Below are 19,634 nucleotides of genomic sequence, written 5' to 3' on the forward strand. Positions count from 1 at the left end.
AAGAGTAGCTCAGAATAAAAATAATCACAATCATGTTAAAAACATTTAATATCATGGAAAGAAAATCTTGGTTCCTGTTTGTGGTAGGCAAAATAACAGTCCCCTGAAAAATGTCCACACCCTCATCCTTGGAGCCTGTTGCTGTGCTCATGGCAAAAAGGACTTTGCAGATGTGAGTGACGTTATGGACCTGGAGATGGGAAAATTATCCTGGATTCTCCAAGGAGACTCAATCTAATCAAACGAGTCCTTAAAAGTGGGGAATCTTTCCCAGCTTCAGTCAGAGAGCTGAAAAAAGGAGTAGCCCTGTTGCTGCTGGCATTGAAATGGAGGAAGGAAGCCACTAGCCAACAAATTTGGAAGTCCCTAGAAGGTAAGAATGGCTCTCAACTTATACCTAGCAGTAGTTCATACAACCTCAAGGAACTGATTTCTGCCAACAACCCAAATACGCAAGGAACAGATTCTTCCCTAGAGCCTCCAGAAAGTAAGGTTGCCCTGCTGACGTTAGCCCAGAGAGACACATACCAGACTCCTGACCTACAGACTTGTAAGATAATAAGATCTGTATTGTTTTAAGCCAATAAGTATGTGGTAATTTATTGAAATAGCAATAGAAAACTAATATACCACTCTGTTGCTTACAGTCCAGAGGGGGAACAAGAAGGGTATCTTAAGGAGTGCACATGATTTGGCCCTGGCTTCACACTCAAAGAGAGCCTCAAATCTAAATTTGACTCTGTTGCTCAATGACAATCCATATGCATATGCATTGTTTTTTGAGGACATCTGCCCAGTGTAAATAAACCAAGTTAAATAATGCAATTTTGTTACCTTTTGAAGCATTTCTTCATGTTTTGATATATTGCAGATCTCAAAGAACGTGATCGGAGCCTGTCTCCTGACCTCTTGGTGTCCAGGGGGAAGGTGTATCTCCTGGCCACCCTGAAGTGAATGGGAAAACAGCATACAAAAAGAGGCAGGGTGGAGGAGGGCTGGCAGAAAGCAGGCTGGTGTGTTTCACTAGGAAGGACGTGTGAGAGGCCAGTGGTGAACATAGATGTCATGGGCACACAGGGCCTAAGAGGAGACCCCTGTCTCTTGGGCAGCGACAGGGCAAACATGCGCAGGTGATGCTGGAGATGCAGGAAGGGCCTGTTGGTGTAGGTCCTTAGGGCCTGTGCTTGGAGACTGAACTCTGTGGGGAGCCACGGAAGGCTTAAGCAAGGAGGTGGGGGTAACGGAAGCCACACTTTGTTTCCTCTCTGGCATTACTCCCTGGTTGTAAATAGATATTCCCACTGGCTGCTCCTTCCTTCTCTACATCGTGCCCCTCTTCTGGGACATGTTCTTATGTTTTTCCCACTTTTTATGATGTTTTATTTTTAAAAGTAGATCATGAGACAATGAACACCCACAAATCCAAACATTTAGCAATGCTAACATTTTGCCATTTGGAGTCATCTTTTTTTTTCTGATACTGAAGTAAATTGCAGACATTAAGACATCTTGTCCAACAATAGTTTAGCATGTACCCCGAAGAAGGATGTTGTTCTACACAACCCCACATCACTATCTTGCCTAACATGATTGACAATGGCCTATTATCATTGGAGCTCAGTGTACGTTCCCGTTTCCCTCCTCATTCCCAAATATCTCTTAAAACTGTTTTGTTGTCCAAGATTCAATCAAAGTCATGTATCTTATTAGATTATCATTTCTTTTTTTTTTTAAGATTTTATTTATTTATTTGAGACAGAGAGAATGAGAGAGAGAGAGCACATGAGAGAGGGGAGGGTCAGAGGGAGAAGCAGGCTCCCTGCTGAGCAGGGAGCCCGATGCGGGACTCGATCCAGGGACTCCAGGATCATGACCTGAGCCGAAGGCAGTCGCCTAACCAACTGAGCCACCCAGGCGCCCAGATTATCATTTCTTTTGAGTCCCTTTTAATAAGAATAAGTCCTCATATCAGCACCCTTATCTTACATTTCCCAAGACATTTAAACTTGTTAAAGAGATCGGGTCACTTGTCCTGTAGAATGTCCCACCTTCTAGATCTGTTTAATTGGTCCTTCATCGTGTGGATAAACTTGCCACTCTATCCCCTCTTCCTCATTTCCAGTAACCTGGCTTTAGAATCCTTGAGCACTTTTGCCGTGAATAGTTCATTAATGATGCTAGGTACTTCCCACTGCCTTCTGTTAGGAACACATTATGTCTGGTTCCCCTGCCATAACAAATGGTCAAATCCATTTCTACTTAAGGCAATGCCTGTGATCATTTTTCCACTCATGAGCTGCAAGTTGGCACCATGTGAATGTCTAGTTCTCCACCAATGGAGTACCTAAAGAATTTTGTATCCATTCTTGATTTTTATTTGAATAGGGTTATGTTATAGAGATTGCGAAACAGTCATACGCTTTTTGATCCACTGATGGGCTACACCATGGGAGTGATCAAATTCTTTTGTTTGGAGAACCAGCTAATGTGGAAAACCTCTAGTGTTCCCATTTTCCTTTCTTATAGTTCTGCCTCTCACTGTGTTGTCTGGAAGGGGCACGTTCAAGGTTGTTGGGTCTCATGTCCCTCCCCGTAGCCCATGCACACACACACACACACACACACACACACACACACACCCCTAAGCAACAACTGAGGCTGCCTTTCAATTATTGACAGAATTGCAGCCAGACAGCCAACTTCCAAGAGCAGAAGGTGTAAGAGGCGGCAGGAAGCATGGAGCCCCACGGGGGTTCCTCTCGCATGGATGGCCCCGTCACGGGACTGGTCAATTTCCCATCTCCTGTTTGTTTTATGGGGATCACCCAGCCGAGGAGGAATGGGGGAGTAAGAGATTCATTCAGCCCTAAGTTTACAACAAGGAAGGAGGTCCTAATTTGAGACCCCAGAGATTTCTCATGACAACTAGAAATATTTCCAGTGAAATGCAAAGGAAGCTGAACTGACAGATGGTTCTTCTTCTTAATGGACTCCTCTCCCAGTCAATGTCTCTGCCTTCTCCTCCAAGACACAGGCACTCGGCAGAGCCACCCGGCACTTTTCCTGTGAATGGGGATTCTGGTCATTAAATACCACTGTGCTTCCGGGAGACATTTTCTAGGCAATTATTGATTCCAGTTCAACCTGGTGGAAAGGTTCCCCACATTTTCCAGAAGTGGAGACATTTTGTCATTTTAGCTACTTTTATCCCCTCTGCAAATTTAGATTGTATACCTATTGGCTGTTATTTTCTCCAGCTCCCCAACCACTAAACATTTTAAATACAGGGATGCAGCTCAGGGGGCTTTCATGTGGTTCTTTTCTCTGGAAAACCATTGGCTTGGCATCCATTGGTTCATCATGTTGGTCTAATATTCTGTCTGCTAAGGTAACATTGTGGTTTAGCAAAGGCAAGGGGAAAAAAGCACAGGGGAAGTGGAATGCCACACTATGGGGTAAAAGACTTGTTTTGAAAATCACTAAAGATGCATCAAGGTTCAGGAGGTCTTTGATTTCAGAACCAAGGAAGGGGGGTCAGACAGCTCACAAACCCCTGGACATCATAAAGGCTATTTTGTCGGGCTTTGAACTTGCGCATTTTCCTGGGAAAAAGGGGCAGGACTTTCTGCAGATCCTTAGAGGGGTTCACGATTCAATAGATGAATGTGATTTTCAGTGCTCAAGAAGACACAGCAAAACACACTAAATGGCAAGGAGCTAAAGAACAGAACAAACCTGACCATATGACCTCCTCGGACAACAGCCCTGGTTTAGCCTGCTGTCTGAGTGTAATGAATAACACCTCCTTTCACTCTCAAAGAGTCCTCCTCTGGATGGCCTCCCTATTTATAACCCTAGTCCCCACTCTATTGGTGTAAAATTCCCACCCCCTCCGCCAACACCATCCTTTTCCCCAGTGCATCTTTAATGGGACTTTCTATGAAACACAGATTATGTCTTTTCAGCTAAAACTGTCCTAGAAATGGTGATAATGGTCCAGATTATCAGATCATAAAATCCTGCAGGGTAAGTCATGCCAGTACGTGGGACACAGACAGGGCTATAGGAAGACTGTTTTATAATGTCATCCTGCCCAGAAACCACCTCAGGTGGGGTGCAAGTCAGGCCTGTCATGAGGCAGGTGAAGGGCCAGGGGAAAAGCAGAGAGAAATGAAACCCCCTTTTCACAAAGGGTAGCATATCTAAACCTTTGCCACCATACCCAATACAACCTTGGGGGTAGAAGGGGACACTGGAGACTGGAAAAAAAATTCTTAGGTACCAAGACACATTTTCTCAACATTGTTTTTTTTTTTTTAATATACAAGGATCAGAAAACATGAAAACATCCTAGGTCACTCCCAACCTCTAGAAAGCCCTAGACCCAAGATATTTATTCATTCATCCATTTAAATATTGAGCGCCTATGATGTACCAGGCTGGGAATACATTGTGAGCAAAGCAGATGTGGGTCCCTGCCCTCCCAGAACTCACAGCTGGTACTTATGTGGGGCACACAAAGGTATTTTAGAGATGCCACCGGATGTCAAGCCCTCAGCGCAGTGTAGGCATTCAATAAATGGTCTTTATTAACGTTATCCGTTTCTGGAATTAGCACAGGCTGGCTCTTCGCTTTGAACAAACAGGTTAACATTATCTCTTTTATTTTTTTATGACCAGTAAATAATTGCTATTTAATTGCTGATGTCTACTTATAAAATAAGAATCGTCGGGGAACTACAAAGAATTGTCTTTGCTGTTGTTGCACTCATACATTTAACAGGCTAATTTCCATCCTATGAATGCTTAAACAGATAGATTAGTTGATCTATCTATCATCTATCTATCATCTATCTATCTATCTATCATCTATCTATCTATCTATCTATCTATCTATCTATCTATCTATCATCTATCTATCTATTCTCCAAAAAGTCAACTACATACACCCACACACACACACACACTCACACATATAAAACAATAGAAAAGAGGGAAACAGACGCCCACACATCTTTTTCATAAGGATTATTAACAATGGAGTTTAGGTTGTTTTGTTTGTTTGTTTTTTGTTTTGTTTTTTGTTTTGTTTTTTAGAAAACATTCCAATTACTTAAAGAACTTGACAATTACTACTATCAAAATAATTCAAGGATTTTCATTTGATGTTACTAGTAGTAACTGGGGCTGCTTCATTAACCCCTACCTTTAAAATCAGAGTGTCATTTTGAAAAATGGATGGAAAAGGATTTTGAGAGGGTTATTCCCGGCAATTTATCTCTCTCTTTGGAAATAGCCACTTCAATAATAAGCCCGATCTGAAATGTGTTGTCTGCACTTGGTGAAAGCACTCTGGGGGGCGCAGATTTCACAACTCTCTAATCTCTGCGAACTGTGAGATCTTTCCCAGCCCACTGTGATAAATCAAATTAATGTCTGCAATTACAGCCCAGGAAAACGGGAGACAATTGGTTCAGAATGAGCTGGCCCCTTTGCAAATCACGACCCTTTTATTTATTGTATATATCATGCTTGCCTCTTAGGCGTTTTTATTTGAGGTGTCTGTAATTAATGATATGGTTCATTAGTTGGAGAACAGCTCATGCATCTCGGCAACACAGTAGTTCACAGCGTCGTGGGATTTAACTGATTCCACATGGCCCCAAATATTTCCCTAATAAGGCCCTAGCGGGAATATTTTGATGTGTACATAGCAAATGACATATTTCCAACCAACAGTACACGGTTGAGGTGTGGTATGCCGAACAGTGTTATTTTTGGCTGATACATAATTAATATCACAAGCTGCTTTTTTTTCCCCTTTGACATCTATCAAACTCAGGTGATAGCATTTTAGGGTGTTGATTCAAATGCTTTTGTGCTTGAGTTATTGAGAGTAAACTGAACATTTGCATCGGTGTGAGGGGTTTGTTAATTGTGTCCCTTTGTACTAAATGCAGCCCAAACAGCAGGGGAAAAAGCCTAGCCCTGCCTCATGCTGTGAGAAGTCCACTTTGCTCAATGGATCCCAGCTTGGGTTTCACAGGAGAATCACCTGAGGGGTATTCCAAAAACACACCATCACAGAGACCCCAATTTAATTGGTCTAGGCTATGCCCGGCTTCAGTATTTTTTTTTTTTTAATCTCCCCCTGTATCAAGAGCCTGTGATGTATCTTAACCCCAAAGCCATTTTTTCAAAACATGAGCTGAATTAAGCCTTCCTTGGTGGCTTCCCACTATATTCCCATGGCATGCAAGCCTCTATGCCCTTGAGACCCTAAATGGCCCAGCCCCTGACCTAGTCTTCTACCCCATCCCACTACTCTGACTGTACTTTATATGTCGCTACTTCAACTCACAGAATTCTAGTCCGCCTCAGGCCTCCCCTCATGCCATTCCCTCTGTTTCTTGTGCCTTCCACCCTGCCCTTGTCAGACCTGTGCATTGCTGGGGTCCCAGCCTAAATATCACCTGGCAAGGACAGCCTTGCGTCCCAATTTAGAGTACGTCCCAGTGGTTCTCCTAGCAGCCGAGACTCTCCTTCTAGGCAGCTCACACTCAGCATCTGTCTGGGACACTTTCTGTAACATCCTCTCTCCCCCCAGAGTGCAGCCTCTGCAGGGCCTGGGACCTGGCGTGTGTGGCTCACAGCTGCACACTCACTGACCAGCGCTTCGTGCAACAAAGAGGAGATGCTCACAAGCACTGATGTGCCCACTGCTCACATGAACGCCCCGATGATGGCTATGGAACATCACTAAATGATGCAGAGCCAGAGAGATGGAACCCACGCTGTGGAAAAACATACAGACTGCGTGTGAATAGTGATGATAGGGTTTACATCGTGACTCCTTTATAAATATTCTGCTTTTCTCCAATAAGATTTACCCGCAGAGGGACGCCTGGGTGGCTCAGTTGCTTAAGCATCCAACTCTTGGTTTCTGCTCAGGTCATGATCTTGGGGTGGTGAGATGGAGCCCCATGTTGGGCTCTGTGCTGGGCGTGGAGCCTGCTTAAGATTCTCTCTCTCTCTGCCCCTCCCCACCTTAAAAAAAAAAAAGGTTCACTCTCAGAAAGCCAAAAAGAAGGAAAGCTCTAACAGTTTAGAAAATCAATAGAATTTTGACCTGAGTTTGAAGAAATTTTAATACAGTCGTTAGCATGTCAGCCTTTCAACTATGAGACATAGAAAAACAAAGGTCTGTGAGAATGTGTTTTCACTGTATTTCTCTCTCAGACCCTGCCCCCCAAGTCATAAAACATGTAAAATTAATTCAGAGCATCTACTTGAGTAGTTAGTTGTACCTCTCAGTCAGTGATATTTATAAGCATCTTAATTTCATCCTTAATGGTCCTCCATCCTCCAAAGGGAATATAATGATAAAAGAACTGACAGGAGGAGCAAAGGATTAATTTAATACAACAATAAAATATCTCAGGCTCTGAGGCTTTGGTACTTCACTGGGAATATGTGTGTGTTTGTTTTTAGTAACGAATGCCTGCACTGGTTATAGGACCCTTCATCCGAATTCTGGAGAAGGCTGCCTCATTTTTCGGGAAGAGGTACAGACGAGGAGGGGAGAAACCTGGATTCTAGTCTCAGATCTGCCATTGAATAACTGTGCAACCCTGGACCAGGGCTGTTTGTCCCAAAGCAGAGTCAGAGAGTGACTGTCAAATCCACTCCTGCATCAAGTTTTGTATTATTCTTTGAGATAATTGGTCTCTCATGAGAAAAAATGAAATCTCAGCTCTTCTGTTTCTACTAAACATCAAGAATGGACCAGGAATAGGGTGAAGAGAGAAAAGCAGTTGCTCTAGAACCTGGAACCCTCCAAGTGTTAGGTTTAGCCTTTGGTTGGGATAAACTTGTGTTTCCCACCTACTGAGACCATCTGGGAATAAGCCTTCAAGGAAAAGTCCTCTAATGTCACTTGGTGGCAAAATGTTTTCAAGAGCTAAGCCCAGATTTCTTGCTTGTCCCCAGTGAATCCAAAGGAAACTCTGGAATTACTTTGTTGAAGTCCAAACTGAACAGTTCCCACATTGCAGGTCATCCATTTGAATGTCATGTTTTACCCACATGCTTTCGCTGGACCAAATGTAATGTATCTTTGAAATTTTGGAAAAATAAAATGATCCCAAGTGATTTCAAATTTGATCCCTTATTACTACAGCTATTTAGATAACTGCCTTGATCTTCACAAAGAAGTGTGAAAAGCCAGAGATGTAATTACTCTTCTAATTTATATTTGGGGAAAGCAAGATCTTAACTAAATGGTCACGTCTACAGGAAGACCAGCTTCTCCAAAGCACTGCTCTTCGTCCTCACCAATGATTCTCCTTTTCAGACCTCTGTTTTTCCTTAGTGGCATAAATCTCTATGTGTATTTGTTGTATTCATTTCCTTACTTTTTCACCCATATCGCCTCTAGACCTGAGTTGTCCAACAGGGTAGCCACCAGCCCCATGTGGCTACTGAGCACTTGAGATATGGATGTGGCCGCTCCAATTTGGGATGAGCAATTCATGTTAAATGCACTGCCGATTTCAAAGAGTTAGTAGCAAAATACACCTAATGAAAATGTTCGTATATTGATTATATATTGAAATGGTCATATTTTGACTATATCGTGTAAATAAAAGATACTGTTAAAATTAATTTCTTCTAGTTCTATTTATGCTTCATGTTACTATTAGAAAATATTAAATTGCATATGGGGTTAGCATTTGTGGCCTGCTGGTTTAGAAAGCATGTTCTTTGGGCTTGGGGACCAGGTCTTACTGACACCAGTCCTTGCACATCTGCTTTACATGCTGTCCACCAGTTCTAAGCTCAGGACCAATATACATTCGATGTCCCACCACCCCCCATATGCAGACACTGCTGGTTAAATAATGAAGCAATAGCCACGTCCAATAGCTTTGTAGAAATTCCATATAGATCCAAATCTGTAAGACGTAAGCTATTAATTAAAAACAGTTCATTAAAAAGCTTTAAACTGTTATTTTGGAGTTTGGGGCTGCAGCTGTCAGATAACCACCTGTGTGAGACCTCTTCCGTGGCCTCTCAGAGCATCCATGGTGATGCTCAGAGAACGCAGCCAGAAAACACATACGCTGTGCACTTCTCTGCATGTTTCCATGAGTAGCCAGAGGAGACTGAGCAATTAAAGCTCTTGCTGCCGACTGACTATGGCTTTGGAATCTTGATGGGTTATTACTCTGTCAGTATCATAAACTGTTAGCCAGGAAATCTAAGTCTTTTACTAATTGTTGTTCCCTCTGGCTTGAGACTTTGGCCAACCACTGACCCTTGGTGTTGCTGGTTTCCTCCTCCAGAAAGGACACAAAACAATATTTGAGCTGGGTCCTTTATTGGATTGTGGTAAAGCTCCCTAGTTAAATGATAACCAGTGTATGGATATTTGGAAATAAGCAGAATTTATCATATAGAAATGAAAAGGCACAGAAAATAAAAGTGCCTCATTTTGTCAATAGTAACTCAAAACCTTTTGGCATTCACAGAGGATATTCAGAAACTTCTTCTCAGGGATAAAAACAAGAAGTTATTTCTTTAGGGGAATCACACTCACTGAAATTTCTTTTCCTATGTTTCTGAGAAAATGTCTTTGAAGTTAATAAAGAAAATGTCAAGATTACTCCCAGGCAACTCTGATGGACACTAGCTAGGAAAGGAGTTAGCTGGTACTGATGTAGATGAAACTGTGGAAGAACCACTCATTCCAGCCTCTTAGCCCACCCAACCACCCTGCTGGGGAAGCAACTTCAGTGATTTGACCTGTGGATTCTTTATCTTCAGTCCCTGATGTACATTTTAAATGTAATCCAGCAAAGTGTGACAAATAAGACTGTTATTGCCTTGATGTTTGTTCTTTATGACTCATTTTAGACATACTCACGATATAAATTTGTGAGGAAATATTGGGTATAATTTTAAACACCCAGATTTTTCAAATAAAATTGCAGACATGAAGACTGGTATGTTTTGCCTATGTACACATGTTAAATTTGGCAATAGGGCGCCTGGGTGGCTCAGTTGGTTGGGCGACTGCCTTCGGCTCAGGTCATGATCCCGGAGTCCCGGGATCGAGTCCCACATTGGGCTCCCTGCTCGGCGGGGAGTCTGCTTCTCCCTCTAACCCTACCCCCTCTTGCGCTCTCTCTCTCTAATAAATAAATTAAAAAAAATCTTTAAAAAAAAGATTTATAAAAAAAAAATTTGGCAATAGATCCTGTTTCCAAGATCTTCAGCATGTGTGGCAATTTTTCTAGTCCCAAAGCCAAATAAAAAATCAAGGAGAGGGGATAAATGTATTTAAATTCTCCCCATTATACAGATTTTTTTTTTTTTGGCTTAAATTGCTGTTTGTTAATGAGGATCTAACACCTAGGTCTTCCATGAAAGAAAATGCTTAATTTATATCCCTATAACTTTGAAGAAATGTTTGTCCCTCACCCCCAGGTATCTATATATAGTCCCTAGTCCTACCTGAATTATTTTTCCTAAGGATCCATGGCTTCCTTAGACATTTGTCCTTCATGGATTTCAGATGTTTTGGTTGATATGTTTGCTCCAGTGCAATTTTGCTTGAAGTCCTTGAGGAAATCACAAAGTTATCTTTGTCAACTGATAATGTTAGAGTGGCACTGATATGGTGTTCAAGTAGTCTAGCCTTCATCTGGGGCAACCAAAACATTTGACTATAACTCTTTCAAGGGTTTAAGATTTTGCCTGGACCCTTGTCTTCAGCAAAGGTCTTCAGGACAACAAAATGATTCTAATATAATTGATATAACTCAAAGGATCCGTATCTAATCAGATGAGCAGGTATTGGATTAGACTTGGGGGTTCTCCAATTCTCAGTGGCAAAGAGATGGTGAATGAATGTTTTATAATCCAAACACCGTTGCTTACCAAGTGGGATGTTGATAATGTGCACTAGACAAAAACAACTGGAATGAACGTTTGGGGTGATATAAAGCTCAAATAAAACTGACTTCTAATTTTTGGTCCTTCATTTCTACAACTGCCTTCTTCTTTATATAAATGAAAGACATGGTTTAATAAATATTTATTCCATGGATGAATATAAATAATGCATGACCCTTCCTCAGAGCTGGTATCCAGCCCCTAGCACAACACTGATCTAATACTAGATGTGCCCTGTTTTCTAGTCACGTCCTGAACAAGTGGCAAGTAGGCCTTGGTCCTCTTTAGCTAGGAAGAGATGAGCATCCCTAAATCTGTTTTTTTTTTTTTGTTTCCTTCTAGGCAGCTGGCTCAACCATTAGTTCTCACGTAATGTTTATTTTCCAGATTTGAAATCTGGATCACCCCTGACAGCCTTTGCACAGTAAATAGGGTCATTTTCTTATAGCTCCCCAGGCTTTGTGATGTCCCCAGACCTGGACCTGAGTAGTGCTCTCTGTTTCAGGTTCCCCCTTGGCTTGTTTCCTGATCATTCCAGGGCTGTTGCTTCAGGCATTGTTAATGGCGATTAACTGCCATGGTCCCCTGTGCCATTTTTGACCCATCGGCCCTCGCTGAGTCTCTCATTAATTCTGGACCCTCTCTTTTCAGAGAACAGTGTGGCCTCCATTGTCCTTTTGGGCATGGCTTTATAAACCTGTGAGAAAACTACTTTTCTCTTAACCTTTATTTTGGAGGCTTTCTCTTTGGGTGACGGTAATCCTATGATGAATATCTTCCTTTTGCTGAAGGAAGCTGGCTTCTGGGCATGTGCCATTTGTCTCTGTTTCAAGGCCTCACACCCCTTTGCAGTAATCTTTTCCAACTGAATTGGCAGTGTTCTTATCGTCAATGAAAACAATAAAGATTAATCGTCGTTCCCTTCATGGTCTTTGGTAGATCATTAATCAACTGAGCTTCTGTATTGTGTAGCATCATTGGACCCAACCTACCTATTTCCATGGGACAGATCAATCATTACTGCTTAGCAAGTACACTCACTCTTCCCCAACGACGTGACTCACATGGCACCATCTGCTCTAGGCCTGACTCTAATCTGAACGATTTATTTCATATGAACTTTTCCTTGCTACCTGATATGGGAAGAGCGTGCTCTAAGAATGAATCAGTGAGATACACTCTGTAACTCTGTAATGTCTGGCACATGCTGATCTGATCTGGATTTGAATCCAGGTCTGTATCATTTATGCTAAGGCCTTAAGTCTTCTTAACTTTTAGACCAATTCTATTATTTCCAATCATAAGAATAAAGAGAGCTTCTATTGAAGGAGGGCTTGTGACTGACCCTTTCTATATGTACACATGTTACACTCCCCTTTTTGTTCATGTTTCACAACACTGGGAGGCATGTATATTTCTATTGTGCCATTCTGCAGATAAGGAAGTAAAAGTAATGAAGAGTTAAGGTGATTTGTTCAAGAGCACAGAATTAGTGGTGTTATGTTTGGGTGTTGACACAAGAGCAATTCACAAGGCATTTAAAGCTGGACCTGGACCTTCTGTAGATTAACCTATGTGATTAAGGCTGTCATATTGTCCTCAGACGTTCCTGACCTCCTGTCCTCCTCTCTTTCTGAAACTCAGAGAAATGGCTCTTTATTCTCCCCTTAGTCTTGAAGGCTATGACCCTTCTCAGCTGAAGATACTAACCCAGCTGACTCAAAACCATCTGCTCACAGAATTTTGTCTTTGCGTTGGCCAGAGAACTTACACACAATTGTTTCTCAGGACTTCAGGTTTCATAAAATGTAATGATCTTCAAGGCCCATTCAGATCCGATCGTTCATATACAATCAACATTTGAAATGGGCTCCAGCCCATGAGTGCCAAAAAGTCAAGAAGATGTTTGTATGGGCTCCTTTAACCCTCTTCCACTAATAAAAGTTTTCATCTGTGATCAGTTGAATATTGTAAGTTTTTTCTTCCTTTGCTCAAAGTAAAACTGGTAATAAAAAGCAGAAATGTCATCCGGACAATAAACTCTGCCTAGTCTTCAAAATCACCCAGTAAGTTAAGGAAACAGTTAATGTACTAAACAGAGTGTAGGAAGTGGACATAAATTAACTAAGCTTCTGTGTTTTGTTTTAACTCGAAAAGATATTATGAAGGCTGTAAGCACCCCGGAAAGAAAACAGCCTGGCAGGGTCGATGCCCCAGCCCCCAGACACCCTGCATTCCAGAAGAACTTAATTAAAGTCTCTTGTGTTACTCTCACACTTGCCACCTCCACCCTGACTCTGTTGAAAGAAGTTCTGCCCCAATGATGGGTCAAGGCATGAGCAGGCATAAATTAAATGGTAAGCCAGCAGTTCTGAGTCAGAATCGGGGAACCTAGGCCCAGGCATGCCTTTCAACCCCTGGGGATCCCGAGGTGCCCCCTGTGCCTCTCTTGCCCCTGGGGAAGGAACTGAAGCCCCAGGGTGAGGAAGTGATATGCAAATTTGGGAGCCTATGGCTCATGGCCACTTCAGGTGGGTGACCGAGGGGATGGGTGTAGGAGGAGAGAAATGTCCTTTCTGATGATGTCTCTTGAAAGTTGGGGACATTACTGAGTGGGAAGACAAAATTATCCTCCCTGTGCAAGAGTCTCAGACATCCTGAAGCTCTCTTAGAAAACTGGCTGTGTCTTACTACAGAGGCTTGTTCTTTTTTATTATTTAATATTTACTTGATTTCACAAATGATACACATTCATTGTTGAAACATTAGAAAACTCAAGTAAGCAAAAATTAAGTACCTGAATACTACCTGATGTCCTGCCCACCCTCCCATTCCACCCAGATGACTTTTGTCAGCATTTTGCTGAGGGCCTGTAATGTCCTTTTGCTTCTAAATGTGGGGGCGGGGAATACATACACTCTCACACTCCTCTTCACACACCAATAGGATCAAATGTTTTAAACCTCTTTCCTCTTAATATAGCTTAAAACATCTTTCCATATCAATTATTATGATTTACTCCTAATTTCTGTTAAAATGAAATTGGGATGAACAAGCTTTCCCTTAACATTTGTGGATCTGCAGCCTTGTTCATCTAAGAGAGCAACAGAAGGCTGACATAGCACGTGTCTAAATATTTTAAAGTTGTTATATGAAAGTAGTCTTGTCCTCCAATCTTAATAAGCATGACTTTATAAGAGCCTGGAGCGCCATGTTCAAATGCAGAATCACCGGGCCCCTTGAGTTCTATGCTGGAACACAGTGATGCAGAGTGAGCTGGCCCTGGTGCTGGCCCTCCACCTCTTAGCCCGAGCTCATCCTATAAAATAAGTGGACTCTCACACCCCTATGGTCAAATTCTGTTTATACCGTCTACAAAGAGCCAACCACTAGGCTCAGAGATGGGCATACTAGTGGCCCAGGCTGCCCTCAGACAATAGACCTGGGATCTCAGGGCCCTTTCTAAGTCCTGTGTACCTGGCATGTGGTCTAAAGGGGGGGAGCACAGGGTAGACCACTCCATTGGTTTGAGGTTTTCTCACCATGCAAGAAAGTTCAAGGCTGGCTGGAGGAGGGCCAGAGGAGGCCCCTAAAGTAAAGGGCCAGTGGCAGGAGGGGAACCAGTAATCAGCATCCTGATGCACTATTTGTATACTTATCCAATTATTCCCACAGGTGAAGAGGGTATGGGTTCTATCAAAATTATGATCATTTTAAGACATTAATAATGATGTGTTTGAAACAGTTTTTCAATGATTTTAAGTAGAAAAAGATTTCTGGAACTTTATCCCTATAGTTAGCAATCTTGAGAAATTCATTCTAATAGTTTGTAGATTCTTTTGCATTCTATACATGTCTATTCATTTTATCTGGAAATTACATTAGCATTTTCTTTCTTTCACTCATTGTACATTTAAATTATTTATCTTGTTTCTTTGCACCGACCATGATGTGCAGGACAAACAGAACAGGGAGTGGTACTAACTGGTATCACTGTCTCTTTCCCCATCACAGAAGAAAAGCTGTGAATACTTCGTCATTGATGATGATATATCTTCTATGCTTTTTGCAGAGACTGGGCTGTAATTTTTCTTTCTATAATTTCACCTTGTTAGGTGTTGATATCAACTTATTCTGGCTTCATAAAATGAGTTAGGGAGCATTCCTTCTCTATTCTCTGGAACAGTTTGCATTCCATGGGCATCATCCTGGTGATCTCACTGGGCTATCTTCCACTTCACTTTTCAGTTGTGTCTCACATGCTGTTAAACTATTCATTTCAGCTACCCTCCATTTTAGTGTCCATTGATTTTATTTCATCATTTCCTGTTTGACTGCTGAGATTTTCAGTATTACTTTTTGAACAGAAACTCATCCTTGAGAATCCCATTATCTAAGGCTCTCAGGATTCAATTCTATTATCTGTTATTTCTCTTTGTTGTTTTTTTGTTTTTTGTTTTTAATTCCATTTTCCTGTCTCCTTGCCTGGGAAGGAGAATCAGACTAAGTCACAAGACCAGCCCAGATTCATGACATGGAAAAAATAGAATCCACTGTTTGATGGGAGGGTCTGGTCACATTACGAAGGACAAGGATCAGCAAAGGTATAATCCATCTACATTTTGATGGATTATTTCATAATTCCTAAAATGAGTGGGAATTGATCTTGCTGGTTAATTCCCACTCATCTTTGGACTGGATTACATTTCCCTATCATCCACTCTCGTATTACCACTTAGCCCCTCCTTTGCCACACTTATCACTATTATAAATTGTAGATTTATATGGGAGTGTCATTGATTAAGAGGCATCTTCAGCACCACCTTGTACATTAATAACATTTTTAATAAGCCAAAAGGTGTAAGAAGGCAGAACCTGGGCTGTGTTGCCCACTCTGTATCCTCTTCTAAGTCAGTGCATGACGTGTGCTAGGTGCATAAGAAATATCCATGGAGTGAAAAATAAAAATGAGACTGTAGCTTACCATGTGAGAAAGTACCACTACATATTCCCATTTTCCAGATGACAAAACTGAGGACTGGGGAGATTACAGAGCCCGTCAGTGATAGCTCTACAATCTGTCTGATTATAAAATCAGTGCTGTTGGCCACTGTACACCCTGCTGCCATGTCAGACCTCGTGGGGGATTTTGTAACAAGAAAACCCCACGGTCCAGAGCAGGCATTAGCATATTAAGCTCATTTGTGGATTGGAATTGGATCTTTATGAAAGATAAGAGCTTTGAACCACTACTGACTTGCCAACCATCACACAAACCATGTAAACGCTTCATTTTGTTTTTAGTAGGTAATACCAGCTGAGAGATACACCAGATTTATTACCTTTGTGGCATAGGGGGAAGAAAATAGCCAATTTGTCATCTCTCTCTCTTTTTTTTTTGACTCACAAATGATTGCATGTGGCAGAAGGCAGTTTACATTCAGAAATTTCCCTTTCACACCTGTCAGGTCAGTTTCTCAGGGTCATTAATCACCACTGAACCACAGCAGCACAAAGCTGACTGCTCATTCAATCTGTTCTCAGCATAAAGTCAGTGGGGACAAGGTGAAGATGGTCACACTGTGGCCCAGACGGCCAGTCAGAAGTCTACAGAACAGCTACCTAGCCCAGGCTTGAGCCTCAGTATTTTGGCCTTGATGGAAATATTCCTCCACTGAGGTGTGGTACTGGAGTCAAAAGACCAAGTGTGATGGGGCGCCTGGGTGGCTCAGTCGTTAAGCGTCTGCCTTCAACCCTGGGATCAAGCTACGCATTGGGCTCCCTGCTTAGCAGGAAGCCTGCTTCTCCTTCTCCCACTCCCCCTGCTTGTGTTCCTTCTCTCCTTTTGTTTCTCTCTGTCAAATAAATAAATAAAATCTTAAAAAAAAAAAAAAAGACCTAATGTGAGTTGTGACCATGCTTTTTACTAGCAGGGAGAATTTGCAGAAAGTTACTGAACCTTTCTGAACCTCCATTTTGTCATCTGTGACATGGGGATGGTTGATACCTAATCCATCACCCTCTGAGGGTTAATTTACAGAATCATAAAATATTAAGGTTCTTGGTCAAAATGAGTGTTGTTTTAGCCCGACCAGCATCACTTCCCTCTTCTCCAAGGAACAGTGCCCCGTGTCTCCTTTGGAGGAACATCATTCCTTAACCGTTGGGCTATGGGGTTTGGGTTGTCCTGCATGCACGGCTCCAGGGATAGCACGTAGGATTCGGGACCACCCAAACAGGAAATTCTATCACCCCGACCACAGTCCAAAGTGATTGCTTCACAGACAGGCAAGTGACCAAATACAACGAGAGGGAATCCTGGACTTGAGCCCAGAAGAATGCAGGTGGCGAGCTGCTATCTGATCTTGTGCCATCCCATGGAGCCTGGACATGAAACAGCAGAGAAGACAGAGACTCTGAAGATGGCTCTCAGCAAATCAGTTCCCAGATTAAGCCATACCTGAGGGCTGTACCCGGACTTTTCCATCAGTGATGCCAAGCAAGGCCCATTTCCAATTAAGTAGTGCTCACTGAACTCTTTCGAAGAAAAGAAGTGAAATGGGATCTTCTTAGCATTATCCCATTTCACAGAGGAAGGAAAAGGGGTTCAGAGATGAGAGGCAGTAACTTGTATATCTAAGCACTTGGTGAAATGTGAACTGCCTGTACAGTAATGACCTATGTCATTACCAGGCCCTCCTCTCTTCTCTGCACCTGCCGGCACTCTGGTCCCCTTACTTTGTTTCCCCTCTCTCTAATTCAGTCCACATGCAGCTCAAGTCCTTTTCTCTCGGGATATCCTCACTGACCTTGCCTCGTGATGCGTCTCGTGCAGGCCAACCTAGTCCACAAATGCAGAGCTTTCTCTCTGACCTGTTCCTCATTTGAAATCTGGTCATCTTGAGAAGATTGCCCAAGGTGCTCAGACACATTAAAGGGATCAGAACACTATAATTCATGGCTCCTGATGTTCAAATTGGGCATCTTTTCCAGCTGATGCATTGAAATGTATCGATCACCAATGTTAAAGTGCTTTTTAGCAAAAAGAGTTGATTAAAAGTTAACTCATGAAGAACACACAATCTTAGTACAATAGGGAAAGTGTGTTCAGTCTGGTCTTTTCTCCATTACCTTCATGCTATTTTTCTTTTCCTGCTGCCAGAGAAAAAGATATAGTTGGACTCCCTTTTGCCTTTTTGGATGAACAATTCTATGGAATTTCAAAGTGTCCTGCCATTTCTGCACTTTAAAAAAATATTAGTGGTAAAAATAAGATCAAGGCAAACTGAAATATAAAAAGAAACTATAAAATAATAGGAAGAAATAAAGGTTACCATCCAACTTTGGGATGGAGGGGGCTTTCCTCAGCATAGGGACAAATATAGAAACCACAAAGAAGCATAAAGTTATAAAGAGCTATGTATATACACTTGGTACATAAATAAAACCACTATAAGCAGAAGTAAATGACCATGACCAAACATATGTGATAGGTGAAGAGGATAACTTTTCAAGCAACAAGTTCATTAACCAATAAAAAGAGAACAAAGGACTTAAAAGGGAAATTGACAATGGGGGGGACTATCGATGGCCAATCAGCATGGTCAAAGAATGCTCATCTTCACATGGGCTCAGATGAGCCTTTCTCTAATTGGCTATAGTCATTTTTTTGTCTCTAAAATTGAGATAAATTATGCATTAAAATGATATCTTGTGTGGGTCAGAATTCAAAGTAATGAGTGCCCAGATATGTTCCTGGTACAAACTGGGAGGGGTGATTGAACAGTAAATGTCAAGGTCAGAAATGGGCATGCATTCCCTGTGATCCTGTAATCCTGTAGGAATTTATCCTGAGAGAACAATCAGAAAACATTACTGCACAAAAATTTTATTTTTATCACAGCCCTTTATAATATTGAAAAATTGAAAGTGACTTAATAGTCTATCAATTGTGGGGCACCTGGGTGGTTTGGTCGGTTAAGTGTCTGCCTTCAGCTCAAGTCATGATCCCGGGGTCCTGGGATCGAGTCCTACATCGGGCTCCCTGCTCAGGGGGGAGTCTGCTTCTCCCTCTCCCTCTGCCCTTTCTTCTAACTCATGCAGGCTTGCTCTCTCTTTCTTGCTCAAATAAATAAAATCTTTTAAAAAAAAGTCCACTAGTTGTGCATTGCTTAATTAAATTATGATAAATGATCTATCCACCTGATAGATATGATTAACAAAGGTGATGAAATAGATCTATATTCACTGATGTAAAAAGTTATGCCAAATATATTGATGAGTGAAAAAAGGAAAGCCACCAAATCTATAGGATCTCAAATTGTTTTAAAAAAGTGATTCTATTAAATACTTGGAGAATCATAGAAACATATATAACAAGGCAATAACAGTGTTGATCTCTAGATTGCAAGATCATGGGTGATTTTTGCTTTTGCTTTTCTGCATTTTCCAAATTTCTACAATATACATGTTATTTTTTTAAATTAGAAATATTTTTTAAACATAAGCTGCATGCCTTTCGATTTATTTCACCAATGCGTCTGATGCCTGTGTCTGCTAGATAGCATCTAATAAGGATTTATACACCATTGAGCTTGCATCTCATGCTAGCATATGGACCACTTGGACCTCCTCTTTTCACCAGGACTGGTATTTGGGGGGCACAAAGAGAGATTTGC

The sequence above is a fragment of the Mirounga angustirostris genome, unplaced genomic scaffold (assembly GCF_029215605.1).
Source record: "Mirounga angustirostris isolate CCGP_5_RB_7025 unplaced genomic scaffold, mMirAng1.0.hap1 SCAF_1, whole genome shotgun sequence".
In the NCBI taxonomy this organism is placed as follows: Eukaryota; Metazoa; Chordata; class Mammalia; order Carnivora; family Phocidae; genus Mirounga; species Mirounga angustirostris.